Source organism: Argiope bruennichi, chromosome 3 (assembly GCF_947563725.1).
Source record: "Argiope bruennichi chromosome 3, qqArgBrue1.1, whole genome shotgun sequence".
Lineage (NCBI taxonomy): Eukaryota > Metazoa > Arthropoda > Arachnida > Araneae > Araneidae > Argiope > Argiope bruennichi.
Genome location: NC_079153.1, coordinates 115,751,530 through 115,769,299, shown reverse-complemented (window position 1 = coordinate 115,769,299; position 17,770 = coordinate 115,751,530). Strand labels below are relative to the sequence as shown.

Below are 17,770 nucleotides of genomic sequence, written 5' to 3'. Positions count from 1 at the left end.
ATTCGTAAGAACTTATTTCATTAATAAATTTTTAGATCTAAAAATAAAATTTAAAAATGAAGTGGTTGATATGTAAGCAATTAGTTTGAAATGCAACTGATAGATGGCACAACGAGTCAAGTGCTTTTTATGAAAGAAATTTCTTATAAACAATTAAAAATTGCCGAAGAACAAATGCTGGCGTAGCTCAGATGGTGAGTTCTCCGATGAGAACGAGAGGTACCGGGTTCGAGCCACTGAAGTGGTGTCAGCATTTTGCTCTACGTGACATCAGCTTTCTGAATGCCGCTTTATATTTATGCAATTAATATTTATTAATTTCTTTTTTATTTACTTTTCGATTTTTATTATATATCTCGTAATTTATAAATGAGGATTTCATTTATAAATGACAAAATTTCCCGTATAATGGGCTCATAGATACAAATACATATCCCAATTCCCTACAACGTTAATGATTTATAAAAGGTGAACAATGTTTATGATTTTTAAAAAAAGATGGAAGTATTCGATTCTTTTTATGGGTTACAAAATAAAAATAAACAAATAAAAAGACTTCAGAATTAAAGTTTTTTAATTATCAGCAAACATTAGAATTAAAATGTTAGTTAGATTTCATCTTTTGAAAAAGAAAGATTCTGAATCATCCCTCTTCTTAACTTCTTTATTGTGTATAGATAAAGGGAACTACTGTAAGCAGTTATTTAACTAAAAAATTTAAATATAAAAGTTTTTAAAAAAGAACTAAAAACATAAAATAATTTATTTTAGACCATTAAAAATTTATAATCCCATAAAAAATTATCCTAAAAATTTTTCACTTCAATTTCTAAGGATATATTCTATTCTTTTTTCATGTGTAACAAAATTAAAATAGAAAAATAAAAAGGACTTCTGAATTAGCCGTTTTCAAATTCAGAAGTAAATATTCCTTTCTGAAGAATTCTTCTTAACTTTTTTATTGTGCCTAGAGAAAGGCTACTCTAAATAACAATTTAAATTTTTTTTAAAAATTAAATATACGTTTTTTTAAAACGAACAAACAAGTATAAAATGATTTCTCTTTACTCATATAAAATTATAATCCCACACAAGTTGTCCTAAAAAATTTTCACTATAATTTCTATGGGCGTATTAAAATGATATATCAAAAAAAAGTTAATCGATTCATTTCAATAAAGATTTTATGTCGTATCACAAAAATTGATATTAAGATTTCATAATATTTATAATACCAAGTTGTGGAATATATTTAAAAGAGAAAGAATTAATAAAATAATTTTTTAAAAACATGGTTTTATTAATATTCTAAAAAGCAGATATTAACATATTTTTCAAATAGAATATAGATTTCAAAATCATATTTAAGCTAAATCATAAAGGCCTGAGGCGATGAAAACGATTCCAGTAAACGATTATTTATAACTGCCATATACAGAAAAGTTATTGGGAGTCATGTATGTATTAAATGATTATAATTTTCTCTTAACGTACTAAAACATTGGATTATCATCGAGAATGTACATAAGAACGAAATTTCATTCTAGTCCTTCAGGAAGACGACAGAATGTCGAATGCAAGAGTTGATCATTAAAAATGTGAAGCAATTCAATAAGCACAAAAATAAATAAACTTACATTTTTAATCGCTTTTTGTATTGGTTAAATTTACATTTACATGTTTTAAATTCAACGGGTATGAATATTAAAAAATTTAGCTTAAGATATGAAAATTTTAATAAAAGTCTCCTTACAATTATTTTATAAATTTATTTACATCATTCATTTCAAAATGTATTACTAATATTTAATAATTCACTCAACTATAGATTAAATATCTCAAGGCATAGAATTTAAGTATGATTAGAAAAACATGGCAACATCATTGATATGAAGAATGTCGGATAATTGATGCAACATTTTTCAACTCATCTTTTACGATTTTAATGTGCTTATCATGGTAATGGAGATGGTATAATCATTAATAAATAGAAGCGAGAAACATTATAATACCAGAACCTCCCTTGTCCACTAAAGATTGATTATGATAACTATTAATTTTTAGAAATAAAGTAAATAATTAAAGTACAACCAAATAATAATCGAATTGGTAACAATTAATAAATATAATTTATTAATTTCATGTATATTGTAAACTATATCAGAAGTGCTCCATTATGACAGCACCGAACATATACAAGCTGCATCTAAAACCGAGAGACTATTAGCGTGACGCTGGACGATCAGTAAAGTGATCTCACTTCTAGATATTAAAAGATTTTAGTGAGCTGCGTTATTTTGAGTGATCATAAATGAGGGCCCAACGATCGTATAAACAAAGGTTTATCGATTGTAGGTCACATGCAATTTGACCGCATAATATTATATGACAGAAACTGGAAAAAGTTGGATGTCCAACCTTTGGCAAAGCACCATGCCAAACCTGACAGGTTTCCACATTCTACCTCCGACTGAATGACTGACTTTAGATAGTATATTTAGTTATGAAAAATCGTGTAGATACTTATCTCTAGCGTAGGAAGATCAAATAGCTACCGATATATCTCAACATTTGATTATCCTCGCAGGTGTCATTTAGTGACTTTGAAAGATTAAATGACGCTAAGGACATTGTTGTTACTTTTTGGGCCTTTCGTTCATATTTAACTTTAAAAAAGACACACAAATGTACTAATACTTTGTCTCTATACTGCTCCTTAAAACAAGGGATGTAGAGTATCTTCAGCCTTTGCATCTCTCCGCCCCTCCCCTATTCCCATCCGTACTGTCACTTCAACACTGGGGAAGGTTAAATTTAAATTCCAGAGAAATAATGAAAACTTCTAAAGTTGTAATGAAACAAATCACTCAGTCTGAAAAATGTCAAACTCTAAAGCAGTTCATGTTAAATATAATATATTTTTTACAAGAAATTCTAAATTTTTCATAGGAAATTATTTTTTTTAAATTAAAAAAATTTGAAGCCAATTTTTACAAATAATTTCAATGTTGAAACTATATAAGCATTATTGCAATTTTTATAATGATAAAGTCATGTGGTGTGTTCATAAAATTGTTTTCAAACAAGACATTTATGCCGTAGCAAGATCTTAAAACTCAAAAAAAAAAAAAGAATATCTGAATGACACCAGTTTTTTTGTAATATAATGTTGCTTTTTTTAATCAAGATTTAAAAATATATTTTACAAGATTTCCTTTCAAGTTTTCATCATAAAAAAAATTCGTTTTTTGCCTTAGTAATTTCAGAAAGTTATGGTAGAAAAATATCAAAATTTCCCTTAATTTTTATTTATTGAATTTTTTTAATTAAAATTCCAAAGAAGCGGGGAGCACATTCCTTTTTTTAAATAAATATTTTTAAAATATTAATAAATTCAAGACAATTTTGCACGATTATTAAATTGATATTTAAAAAAATATTTTTGAATTTTAAAATAATGTAAAAAAATTTTTTCTGCCGTAATATTTTTGGAAATAAAACGCCAAAATTTTGCATACTTTTAAATTTATTAAATTTATAATCAAAATTTCGAAAAATTCACACATTTCGATATTTATAAATTATTTATTTCATTACCTTTCTTTAAGTAAGGCTTCCTAAACTTATCCGTATTAAATCATATACCTCAACAAAAAAAACAAAAAAAAAAAGGAAAAAAAAAAGAAAGAAAGAAAGAAAGAAATGTGATACAAAAACCAAGTATTCGTAAGAACTTATTTCATTAGCAAATTATTAAACCTAAAAATCAAATTTAAAAGTCAATTGTTTGGTATCTAAACAATTAGTTTGAAATGAAAGTTAAAGATGGCACAACGTGTCAAGTGTTTTTTTTATGAAATAATTTTCTTATGAACAATTAAATAGTGCGGGAAACAAATGCTGGCGTAGCTCAGATGGTTAGTTCTCCGATGAGAACGAGAGGTACCGGGTTCGAACCACTGAAGTGGTGTCAGCATTTTGCTCTCTGTGACATCAGCTTTCTGAATGCAATTTTATATTCATGCAATTAATAATTAATTTCTTTTTTATTTACTTTCCAATTTTTACTATATATCTCCTAATTTATAAATGAGGATTTCATTTATAAATGAGAAAATTTCCTGTGTAAAGGGCTCATTCATACATATACATATCCCAATTCTCGCCAACGTTAATGATTTATATAAAAGGCGAAAAAGGTTTATGGTTTTAAAAAAAGATCCAAGTATACGATTTTTTTATGTGTTAAAAAGAAAAATAAATAAATAAAAAGACATCGGAATCAAAGTTTTGTAATTATCAGCAAACATTAAAATTAAAATGTCAGTTAGATTTCATCTTTTAAAAAAGAAAGATTCTGAATCATTCCTCTTCTTAACTTCTTTATTGTGTATAGATAAAGGGAACTACTGTAAGCAGTTATTTAACTAAAAAATTTAAATATAAAACTTTTTTAAAAAGAATTAAAAAGCATAAAATAATTTATTTTAGACCATTAAAATTTCATTATCCCATAAAAAATTATCCTAAAAATTTTTCACTTCAATTTCTAAGGATATATTCTATTCTTTTTTCATGTGTAACAAAATTAAAATAAATAAATAAAAAGGACTTCTGAATTAGCCGTTTTCAAATTCAGAAGTAAATATTCCTTTCTGAAGAATTCTTCTTAACTTTTTTATTGTGCCTAGAGAAAGGCTACTCTAAATAACAATTTAAATTTTTTTTAAAATTAAATATACGTTTTTTTAAAACGAACAAACAAGTATAAAATGATTTCTCTTTACTCATATAAAATTATAATCCCACACAAATTGTCCTAAAAAATTTTCACTATAATTTCTATGGGCGTATTAAAATGATACATCAAAAAAAAGTTAATCGATTCATTTCAATAAAGATTTTATGTCGTATCACAAAAATTGATATTAAGATTTCATAATATTTATAATACCAAGTTGTGGAATATATTTTAAAGAAAAAGAATTAATAAAATAATTTTTTAAAAACATGCTTTTATTAATATTCTAAAAAGCAGATATTAACATATTTTTCAAATAGAATATAGATTTTAAAATCATATTTAAGCTAAATCATAAAGGCCTGAGGCGATGAAAACGATTCCAGTAAACGATTATTTATAACTGCCATATACAGAAAAGTTATTGGGAGTCATGTATGTATTAAATGATTATAATTTTCTCTTAACGTACTAAAATATTGGATTATCATCGAGAATGTACATAAGAACGAAATTTCATTCTAGTCCTTCAGGAAGACGACAGAATGTCGAATGTAAGAGTCGATCATTAAAAAATTGAAGCAATTCAATAAGTACAAAAATAAATAAACTTACATTTTTAATCGCTTTTTGTATTGGTTAAATTTACATTTACATGTTTTAAATTCAACGGGTATGAATATTAAAAAATTTAGCTTAAGATATGAAAATTTTAATAAAAGTATTCTTGCAATTATTTTATAAATTTATTTACATCATTAATTTCAAAATGTATTAATAATATTTAATAATTCAATCAACTATAGATTAAATATCTCAAGGCATAATATTTAAGTGTGATTAGAAAAACATGGCAACATCATTGATATGAAGAATGTCGGATAATTGATGCAACATTTTTCAACTCATCTTTTAAGATTTTAATGTGCTTATCATGGTAATGGAGATGGTATAATCATTAATAAATAGAAGCGAGAAAAATTATAATATCAGAATTTCCCTTTCCTTTAAAGATTGATTATGATTCTTAACTGTTAATTTTTAATAAATAAAGTAAGTAATTAAAGTAAAATCAAATAATAATCGAATTGGTAACAATTAATAAATATAATTCATTAATTTCCTGTTTAATGTAAACTATATCAGAAGTGCTCCAATAACGACAGCACCGAACATATACAAGCTGCATCTAAAACCGAGAGACTATTAGCGTCACGCTGGACGATCAGTCAAGTGATCTCACTTCTAGAATTTTAGTGATCTGCGTAATTTTGAGTAATCATAAATGAGGGCCCAACGATCGTATAAACAAAGGTTTATTGATTGTAGGTCACATGCAATTTCACCACATAATATTACATGATAGAAATTGGAAAGAGTCGGATGTCCAACCTTTGGCAAAGCACCATGCCAAACCTGACAGGTTTCCACATTCTTACTCCGACTGAATGAATGACTTTAGATAGTATTCTTAGTCATGACAAATCGTGCAGATACTTATCTTTAGCGTGGGAAGATCAGATAGCTACCGATATATCTCAACATTTGATTATCCTCGCAGGAGTCATTTAGTGGCTTTGAAAGATTAATGACGCCGAGGACATTATTGTTACTTTTGGGGCCTTTCGTCATATCTAACTTTAAAAAAGACACTATAATGTACTAATACTTTGTCTCTATAGCGCTCCTTAAAAGAAGGGATGTAGAGTATATTCAGCCCTTGCATCTCTCCGCCCCTCCCCTATCCCCACCTGTACTGTCACTTCAACAATGGGGAAGGTTAGAATTAAATTCCACAGAAATAATGAAAACTTCTAAATTTATAATGAAACAAATTACACAGTCTGAAAAATGTCAAACTCTAAAGAAGTTAATGTTAAATACAATATATTTTTTACAAGAAATTCTAAATTTTTAAAAGGAAATTATTTTTTTTTAATTAAAAAATTTTGAAGCCAATTTTTACAAATAATTTCAATGTTGAAACTGTATAAGCATTATTGCAATTTTTATAATGAAAAAATCATGTGGTGTATTCATAAAATTATTTTCAAACAAGAAATTTATGCCATAGCAAGATCTTAAAACTCAAAAAAAAAAAAAAAAAAAAAAAAAAAAAAAAAAAAAATTCTGAATTATATTAGTTTTTTTTTGTATTATGTTTTTTTAAAATTCAAGATTTAAAAATATATTTTACAAGATTTCGTTTCAAGTTTTCATCACAAAATAAAATTCGCTTTTTGCCTTAGTAATTTCAGAAAGTTATGTTAGTAAAATAGCAAAATTTCGTTTAATTTTTATTTATTGAATTTTTAATTAAAATTTCAAAGAAGCGGAGAGTACATTCTTACACTCCAAATATATATGTACCGGGTTTAGTAGCTCTGACTTTTTAAAATAAATATTTTTAAAACATTAATAAATTCAAGAAAATTTTGCACGATTATTAAATTGATGTTTAAAAAAAATATTTTTGAATTTGAAAGTAATGTAAAAATTTTTTTTTGTGCTGTAATATTTTTGGAAATAAAACGTCAAAATTTTGCATAGTTTTAAATTTATTAAAATTGTAATCAAAAATTCGAAAATTCACCCATTTCGATATTTATAAATGATCTGTTTCATTACCTTTCTTTAAATAAGGCTTCCTAAACGTATCCTTATTAATTGATATACCTCAGAAACAAAAAAGAAATCTGATACATAAACCAAGCATTCGTAAGAACTAACTTCGTTAGTAAATTATTAAACCTAAAAATCGGATGTTTGGTATCTAAACAATTAGTTTGAAATGAAAGTAATAGATGGCATAACGAGTCAAGTGTTTTTTATGAAATAATTTTCTTATGAACAATTAAATACTGCAGGAAAACAAATGCTGGCGTAGCTCAGATGGTTAGTTCTCCGATGAGAACGAGAGGTACCGGGTTCGAGCCACTGATGTGGTGTCAGCATTTTGCTCTCTGTGACATCAGCCTTCTGAATGCCGCTTTATATTTATGCAATTAATAATTATTATTAATTTATTTCTTTTTTATTTACTTTACGTTTTTACTATATGCCTCGTAATTTATAAACGAGAAGATTTCGCAAGCAAATGGCTCATACATACATACATATATATATATCCCAATTCTTTCCAACTTTAATTATTTATATAAAGCAAACAATGTTTACGATTTTTTAAAAAAAGATCCGAATATTCGATTATTTTTTTTATGTGTAACAAAACAAAAATAAATAAATAAATAAAAGGACTTCTGAATTAGCCCTTTTCTAATTATCAGCAAACATTATAATTAAAAGGTTCGTTAGATTTCATCTTTTAAAAAGGAAAGATTCTTAAGAATTCCTCTTCTTAACTCGCTTATTGTGCATAGAGAAAGGCTACTCTAAATAATGATTTAATGTTTTTTTTAAAAATTAAATATGCAACGTTTTTTAAAACGAACAAACAAGTATAAAATGATTTCTCTTAGCCCATATAAATTTATAATCCCACTCAAGTTGTCCTAAAAAAAATTTCATTATAATTTCTATGGGTATATTAAAATGACATATCAAAAAATAGTTAATCGGTAAATTTATTTTTATCTGTTTAGATAAATTTGAACCATGCTGCATTGATGGAAAAAACACTAGAGTACCACGGCCCCACCATGTACAAACATGCTACATCTACAAGATGATATTTCCTCCTTAATAGCAGATTTAAAATGCGCCAGGCCTTTATATAGTACAGATTATCAGTAAAATCATATCTCGAATCAGTGATCATTTGTTATTGAAACATGGCCTCACCTATCATGCCGCCAAGGCGTCGAAATGAATGGAGCGAAATTAGTTTTATGCAAATAACTTCAAATGATCAGATAGAAAAAAAAATCGATTAGGAACCATTTGATTGGTTATGAGATATTCAAGATACTTTAAAACAGAAGAATTGTTCTTGTTTTTCCTATTTTATGGTATTTCTTAGTCAATTTGCTCGGAATACATATAGGGATGTTTAGATTTTTTTTATGAAATTGGTTTGTGTGCCTGTTATGTGTTGTTGCGAAGCCGATTCACTTGTTTACGTGCGCCTCTCTATTTATTGGTAAGTTGTTTTTTAAATTAGTATTAAGAGATTTACTTAGACATTTTTTAACTTTAAGACGGTTATTTTATGCAATGTATTGCCATGAAACTGTCTTTGCAAATAATTTCGGTTGTCTAGAATCGTTTAACCCTCTTATCGGTACTGTAACTAGAATTGATTTCTAAATTGCCTGTATAACACATTCATTCCCACGACTCTCGGACTTATAATTAGATCATTCCTTTGGAATGTCTTAAGTATGCTATCCAATTCGATGGTTCGGTATAATTAAATAGTAGACATGAACCACAGGCGAGTCATGCGACAGTCGTGTGTTTATGACTGCATGAAAGGCGTGCTGTTGTTTTTGACTTCAAGTAGAAATTAACTGCTATTGGAAGAACTAACGAAAATACTCTCGGACTTCGCATAACTTGTAATCTCCACTAAAAAGAATAAAGCATTTAACTTGTCTAAACGAAAAATGGTATGTTTAAAGAACTAAACAGTAATAAAGATGCATCAAAATGTTAAAGGATGGTGCAACTTCGCAGCTTTAATATTTTGAAGATTTTTCTATGCAGAATGACTATCTGGGAAGTTCTTAAAGTTCAGTCTCCGAAATCTTATCTCCAGTGAAAAGTGCATCGTGATCCAAGATGCTGTATTGTACAAGGTTTTTAAACTCCTTTAATCGTATCAACTAAACAAGGAATTAGTATCCAGAGTTTTAACTGGATCTCAATTGCTGTACGTAGCTATTCGCGAATTTTTGAAAGTGTTAAACTTTAATTATTTTAAAGTCAATAGAAAATTCGTTAAAGTGAATTCATAACATATTAGAATTATTCTATTAGCTGCTATTACTTCCATTTAATTCTAAATTCTAAACATTCTCAAAGTTCTTTGAGAATTCTTTGAAATTTGTAATTTATATGTAATCCACTGAACAAGGTCTAATTTCTAAACAAGTCGATAATTGAAATTTATTTTTCAACTTCGTGTTTTCCCATGATAATAATACATTTTTAAGTTACCGATGTATAAATTCATCTAATGAACAAATTTACGATTGAAGTTGAATATACAGCAAATATGAATTTTTCATTCCTTAAAATGCGGGTCCCATAACGAAAATTACCTAAGACAGCAAAATGAGTCGATTCTGCAATTAATAATGCTTAAGTTGTATAGTCAGGTGACCCTTTTGAGGATACATCTATTAAAACGCAAATTGCAATTTCAAAGATATTTCTACTGAACTAGATTATCTCTATCTTGCACTCATTTTTACAGCAATGGTGAAAAATGGATGCAAAAGTTAGGAAAACTAAAGGCTATTGTTGCTTGTCTCGCACATTAAGCTATTCTAAAATATAACTGCAGTGATGCGACTCGGCATATTTGGTAAAATTATATTTTCACTCGGAAAAATACACAATTCAAAATGCATAAGGGTCACTTTAAATAAATGTAATGCTACTAGTCACCTTCCCGAAATTTTAACTTGTTAATTAAACGTCTATAATGTACTGTCTAACAATGTGCAATTTGAATGCAAAAGTTAATGGTGTGAAACTGTTTCTTACATGTTATTTAAATCTCTTGCAGAATCTTCTAATAAATGGTTTCAAGTTGCTGCTGTATATGTAGATTTAAAGTGAGCACCTGCCTTCTACCGTTCTACATCAATCCTAAATGGATATTGCATATACGCTTCAATTGTGAGGAGGGGAACGTGTTCCTTGTGATGCGCCCCCAGAGGCAATTAGATTTCCTCCCAAGGTAAACCGAATGGATATTTCAATTTTGTTATAACGAGTAACTTCTAACGATTTGAGAAACTGAATGTCTGCATGATGTCTTGCATATTTAACCGAGAACTTAAGTTCTTGAATCCATTTCTTGGCATTCGACGAAAAGCTTCTATACATCGATAACCAATATCGACCACTAATGAGCTTTCTCCATAAATTTGATTAGGATATGATTGCGTTGTTCAGTCGGCTGAGCAGGGCCCTTAGAAAAACGACGGGAATAAACTCATTTCAATATACTTAAGAGAATGCATTAGTTGAAAATCTTATCTGACAAAATTTTACCATTCTCATGATGTATATTTCGGATAAAGGTTCCAGCCATTAGTTCCTCCAAAAATGTATTAACAGAACTTTTCCATACTTAATCTGCCTTCTTGAGGATGACCAACCCAACATCTGTTATATGAAAGTCGATAGAGTAAACAATTATCCGAGGGCATATTTGAAATAATTATATGAAGCTCTTGATAAGCATAAAAAAAACTCTGCAATTACCTTAATGCAAGAAAATTAAGTAACTGCATTAAAAACTAAGATGTTCCAAAATGCTTGAATAAATGGAAATCTAATGTTTCAAAATAGATATGAGGCATCTTGGAGAGGCAAATTTTATCAACATTATTTCCATCTTTCAAATCGGCCAGCTTTCTATAGATTTTTTGGGCTAGGATTATCGTAGTGTTTAATTCAGAGCTCTTGATCGTAAAACCTGCCTTTTAGAAGATATTGAATTAGTTGGAAAGAATTTTTATTAAGTATTCTTCCAAATATTTAATCGTAAATACTTTCTTTATAGTTTATTTCTATTTGATATCAAACGGTCATTGCGGAAAAGTAAACTACATAACTCTCCAAGAGTTCGTATTTATCCTGTATAAGAACAAGCTCATCTCTAGACCTTCAAAATGCTGTATCTACAAATGGAAGTGCAAGGTTTCAACGGTAAGTTCTATAAATTTGTTTTCTACAATTAAACACGAACAAGATTATTGATCATTTTGAGTTTTTTGTTTCGACGTTTAGTGAGACTAAATTCATAAAGATGTGATACACATGGTATGAATTACATATTGGATGTCTGTTTTCAATAAATTGCGATTTCTTCAATCGCATTCAGTGAAACTAAAGTTTGGATGTTTTAAGCTTCTGCCGTGAATGTGTTTATGGCAAAGCACTTGATGTATGAGAAGTCGCCTGCGAATCTGTCTCTAAAAAAGCAAATTCACGTTGATGTTCTCGAAGACATTTATGAGTAACCTAGTGCTTTCGGATTGCCCGTAGTTTTATTAGTCTATGCATTTTTAAACTTATCGTACGTCAAAGAGAATTCGGAAAAACGAAACTTCTAATTTGTTCTATGCGTAATTTCCTCGCTTATGGGCTGTTTATAAATACCAAATCGTAATTTAGCTTGGTTTTGCTGAAAAGGAATTTTTCAGATCGAACGGATATTGAAAATGTAGAATCGATGATCCCGTGCTTCGCGGCAAAAATAAAGTACTCGGAATATTTGATCTTGGCGATATTCCCATTGCGCCTCGAACTCCATTTGTTAGTTTCTTTTCCTTAAAAAAATTAAGAGTTGAGAGTAGTTTCGCATAAAGTCGAGTTCAAGTGAATAATTGAGAAGTTTCTCGGAGCGCATTGTTTGCTTAAAGTGCTGTCAGAGTTTTTGTGAGGACAAAACGCTTATCTGTTTATTGACCCTTTTGGAGTTTTCACCATATATCCACTGAACGAATATTTTCCGTAACAAAATGCCTCCATTTTTTTTGTAGGGGAAATTCAGCCTTATAAATCGAAGAAAAACTGAGATTCCGCTTTAATATCTTTAAGCATATGGGGTGATCAGTGTCGCCTCGGTTCTCTAGTGACGTTACTTATACGAGAATACATTTTAAAATACAGCAGGTTATAATTCTGCAGCACAGTGGCAAGATATCAGCCAATGCTTGCAATATTCACTCGCGATTGTTACGGAATGTAATGAAAAGGCAAAACATTTAGTGCAGTGAAATAGTAACAGAAATAAATTCATCTGGAAAAACTGCGGCGTCACAGACGGAAACGCTTTCACACTAAATAGCAATTGCTAAATAGAATCCCTTTATTTCCATCCCCCACATGACATTCCATCTTTTTAACTCGGTGTAAATTATCTAATTGCACAATTGAAATATTCATTTTTTGTACAATACGATTATTAAGAATTGGAATCTGCAATGAAAGAAAATACGATTTTAGTACTCCTAAAGTTTAAGGTAATGGTATTTCTCGCTTTTCAAAAATACAATCGGCTCACTGGAACGTTTAGTTGCCCATGGATCGAAACTGAAATGGGTGAACGTTCCTTAACACTTCTCAGGTTTTAAAAAATACGTTTCAGATATGGAATAAACATTTATTATCAAATGCAGTAAACATCGCCTTATACAATGTCGTTTTGCAAAAAAGTTCAATCATTTCTCCCCACATACCTTGATAAATTTTCAGTCCAAAAGAACTCGTCATTTTCTCAGTATAGATGGAAAAATATGGGAAGGGATTAATACAAAGCTATTTTAGAGTAATGCCTTGCAATATCCATACTAGAAAGGAAAAATTGGAGATGGAAAACGGAGTGTACGCTGTAGATATCGGAATCAGAATTTTATAAGTTTAGTATACGATAACACTCGCTCATCTACCATCACTTGGTCCCAGACGTACAATTCCTTTCTAACACGATTTTCCTAATCCCAGATTCAATTTTATAGCAGCAAAAATTATCGTTATGTTTGTATGACATTTTATGTATAACCTCAATAGCCAGATTTGAAATTTGCTCATTAAACTTTGGTTGCATCTGAATACAATGCTAGTAACTTATTTTTCAGGAGTCTGTTCATTGTGCTTGAAGAAAGGTCTAAACGTTGACTTGGATTTGTTATCACGAAGTCGTGCATCGAGCCAATTCCTCAACGTACCGAAATCAACCAAGCAGCCGGCTGGATGGTAAAACTTTCATTACTGAAGTACTTCTATATGCTTGAATGAGTTTGGAAATAACCATCGTACTGTGTCCACTATACGTGATTTGACGAACAGCTGAACTAAACAGCCAGGCTATTGGTGATTAAAGTTGTATCTATAAAATTTGTCAAACTGTGCATTTCGACCTAGAATTTAACTTAACTGATTGTAAATTATATAAAATTTACTCGCATGCAGGGGAACTTCAGTGTACTATTAGCAGTGTTTTCGAATTCTTTTAAAATTCTCCAAGCCTTTATTTTTAAAATTCTTCGAATGAAACGGACATTTACTAGGAACTGTACACAGGTTAATGGTTCTGCCAATACATGCCTAAGCCACCTGTTTTATTCCAGATTAAAATTGGTATCGCAAGTTAGGAAATTTAATGGTTCTCTCGTACGAACTACATAGTAAACCTCTAAATGGATAGCTTTGTCTTTAATTATCAGATCCAGCAGCGGTCAAAATTCCTTATCTCATAATTTCAAAATCATTTATTTAACACTAGCTTTCTTCGTTGCTATTCCAGTTCTGCCCTATTTGGCTCACTCGCGGTAAACGAGACATGTTTTTATAATCTCTGGATGAGAATTTCCTTCTTGAGATTTTATTCTAATTCACAAATACTCCACACTCAATGACACGCGTATTGAGTTGTTGAATTTTAAACTTTAAATAAGCAATTAAGAGAAAGTAAATTTAAAATAAAAAAAATATTGCTTCAGTCAAATGTGCCTCCTATTATAAGAATTAAAACAACGATAAATATTCCAGTTCTCTCTAATTAGGAAGCCAAGTAAATTACAAAATCAATGGATTAAAATAACTTGATCATCCAATAGTTTCATGAATTTCAGTCTCGGATTAGAATGCTTTTCTCAAACTATTAAATTGAAAAGCGTCTGTCCAAAAGCTTGCCTCCGACAATTTAATGGAATAGAATGTTTAGATCTGAAAGGTAATAAATTTAAAATCGCAGCATCTTGGTAAATTGATTTATTGCAGATTCAACTTTGGAATCTCAAAGCCAAATCTTTCGCATAATATAAAATGCGTCGATAAACGGCTCTTGCATTACAATTCTTTAAAAGAAATCTAACTATACCAATTTAAAGTATACACTAAGCTTACTGTTCATCCTCAGATTCGGAAAACCTAATTTTCGCGCATGCGTCAGGAAGCCTTTATTTCGTCAAAGGGATGAGAGGAAAGATGTTTGCATTTAGCAAGAGGATGAACTCGAATAATTCGTGGAATTAGATGCAATAACGGCTCATCTTTTAGCGTACAACCTATTGGCCGAATACAATCGTCGAAAATTGCCAGTCTTGGGATCCTGAAGTGAGGAGTGGGTTGGGAGCAGAACGAGAGTTCAAAGATCTAGGTTATTCAGTATCAATATTAAAAGTATAAATTGCACTTATCTGGTTCATTGTGGATGGCTGTGATTGAAGTTTGGAGAATGGATAGACGCTTGACAGGTCAACGTAAGGGTTAACGCGTTGAGGTAAATACTGGTCCCTGTTTACTTTCCATCTAGGCTGTTTGGGACCGGCGGTCTAAGTGGAAAGTATCGGTCCCTAGGGAACCGGTACTCGACGTGTTAACAAACTGGGTTGGGACAATGCAACGAGTGGTCACTAAATTATGACGCATTAAATGGGATTGGAATTGTATTAAATGATGGAATGAATGTTGGTGTAGTGTGTAAGGATTATGAACCAGTAAAAGTGCGTTTTATACTTCAAATATTGGTATCGGTTGAGGATAGCTTTAAACATTTCATTATACGCTAACATGCGACATTCTGAAATATTTCGACACTTTTCTTGAGTCGTACATAGGATAACGCAGTTTCCAAATTTGTAACTTATAAGAAATTTATGCGCACAATAGACGATTTTCTTAAAAATCGTGCATAAACATGCATAATAAAACTAAATGTGGGTGAAGAGGTCTATTTTTTACCAAAGAATGGAATTGCAGAAATATATCGCATCTTGGCCTTTCCTGATCAAAATTCTACAAAAAATTACAAATTCTATTATAAACTCGGAATACTCAACCAACTTTCAATGTATCATTTAAGTCTTAAAACTGCATATTTTTGGCGTAAAATGCAGTCTTTTGAAGATTTAAGAATGATAACTTGAGGAAATTCGAGAATCGAATTAAAAATTAGAGGCTCAAATTACGATTCGGTTCAAAAATTGCTTATTGTTTTCAGAAGGGCTTCTTTTTAATCGAGCATTTTCCAAACGTCTTTTCCGTATTAAATTGGACACTTGTCATTTATAGAACTATCTGTTAGGAAGTTTACAAGAATATTTGTATCAAATGATGCCATAGTACCTTAAAATTGAAATTTAAATTGATTCTTTTATCTGGAATAGCAATGGTCAATAAAATCCCTAAATGAATAGGTATCACTCCTCCAACACTTGTTTAATCTTGACTTTAAATAATTCGTAATGATTATCCGAATATTCAATTAAAAGTTATAAGCTCATTGTCCTAAAAGAGTACAATTTCATAAATGGAACACCAGTAGACCTCAATTTTTTTTTAATCGCTTTTCAATGATACCTCATTTTGTCCCGTGACCTACGAATGTACTTAAATAGCATGCAACATCTAATTAGAATTATGAATTAAAGCAATATTTTCCTTAATGAAAAAGTATATGATATTAACGTTTCAAAGTTACTTTTGCATTTTAAATTAATATTCTTGCTTTAATTGCACACCTAGATATTTTTGTATGATTCGACGGTTCAATTTTTTCAGTGTGATTCAAAGGATTAATTTATATATCAGTCGGTTGTAATCTGTGTATATTTGAATTAATGTCATTTTAATATTTAAATTTTACAATCGTCCGTTTCATTTAAATATAAAGCTCCAATTAAATCTATGTAGGTAATGTTCAACTGGAATAACATTTGTTGACAAGCAAGTTTAAATGGGAAATTTCCTAATTTCCTTGCCGTACAAGAAATTTGTCTAAATTTGCATCTCGTGCCTTTACACTATGTTAATATTTATTAAACATTTTCTAGAATTACAAGGATAATAAGATTCAATGATTTCTGAATCTTTTGAAGTTCCCTTGCCATTTTAAGTATTTAGATTGAAGTAAACTTTCTGCTAACGTAATTTAAAATTTGTAAATCTATACTGTTTGAAACTATTAACAATAGCTTCAAGGACGGGTCCTATTGCCTCGTCCCTAAGATTGTATTTTTAAGACTGTATTAATTTTGTATTGTGTTGTATATCAAATGGTTAAGGATTATTCTGCTTGTAACTCCAATAGTATCTGTATTAAATGTAATTGTTTAATATTTAACGTTCATTTCCAGGCTGGATGGTGTATAGTTAAATAGATATCAAATTTTTTAATCGTGAATATCTTTTATTTAATTAAATATCGAACTCCGTAAATAACGATATTTTATAGGTTAGCTGAGGCTTCAAATAAGAAACCAATTCATCAGAAACCAAGTCATCAGATTCAATTCACGCTTCTGAATTCTAACTTAGAACCCACTTTCCATATTTAAATGGCCTCCTTCTAAATTTAAATTCCTTCTTTATTCTTCCGGGAACTCGTTTCTTTTCAGAGGCATACTTATTTCAGTATCAGTAAAATTCAGCAATTCTTTCCGTTTCATGTTAATTTTCATGTCCAAGTTCGAAAAGTTTATAGTGAAATTTTTAAGGGCGTTTTTCCAAGAGAAAAGGGAACATCTTGAAAGCGTTTAAAAACTTTTCTGATATTTTGTATATATCGATTTAGAACAAATCGAAAACTCCAACAAATTTAGGGTAAATTTAAAATCGATCGAGATGAACCAATTTAAATTGGTTATTTTCTCTTGCATAGAAAATCATTCAATTAGCCTCGCTTCGTACTGCCGGTCATCAGATAAATCTGTTTAAATATTTTAACCTTGTATCACTCTGAATCTATTCTAAGAAAATTCTTCGAAACGATCCTTGATTCCTTTTTAGCTTTGAGTATTTACCCTCTTTCAATGAAGACATTAACATCGGTGAAAACGGCTGAAATTTAACGCTGATTGTTTTAAATACTTATATTTTTAAGATTTA

General features: G+C 29.6%; 1 long non-coding RNA gene across 1 annotated transcript; it reads left to right on the top strand.

The window, feature by feature from the left end:
• Nucleotides 1–8,721: 8,721 nt before the first annotated feature.
• Nucleotides 8,722–16,874, top strand: LOC129962497 (uncharacterized). Its single transcript, XR_008783916.1, has 4 exons — nt 8,722–8,840; nt 10,434–10,607; nt 11,439–11,584; nt 13,519–16,874. It is a non-coding gene; the product is annotated as an uncharacterized LOC129962497 (long non-coding RNA).
• Nucleotides 16,875–17,770: the final 896 nt, after the last annotated feature.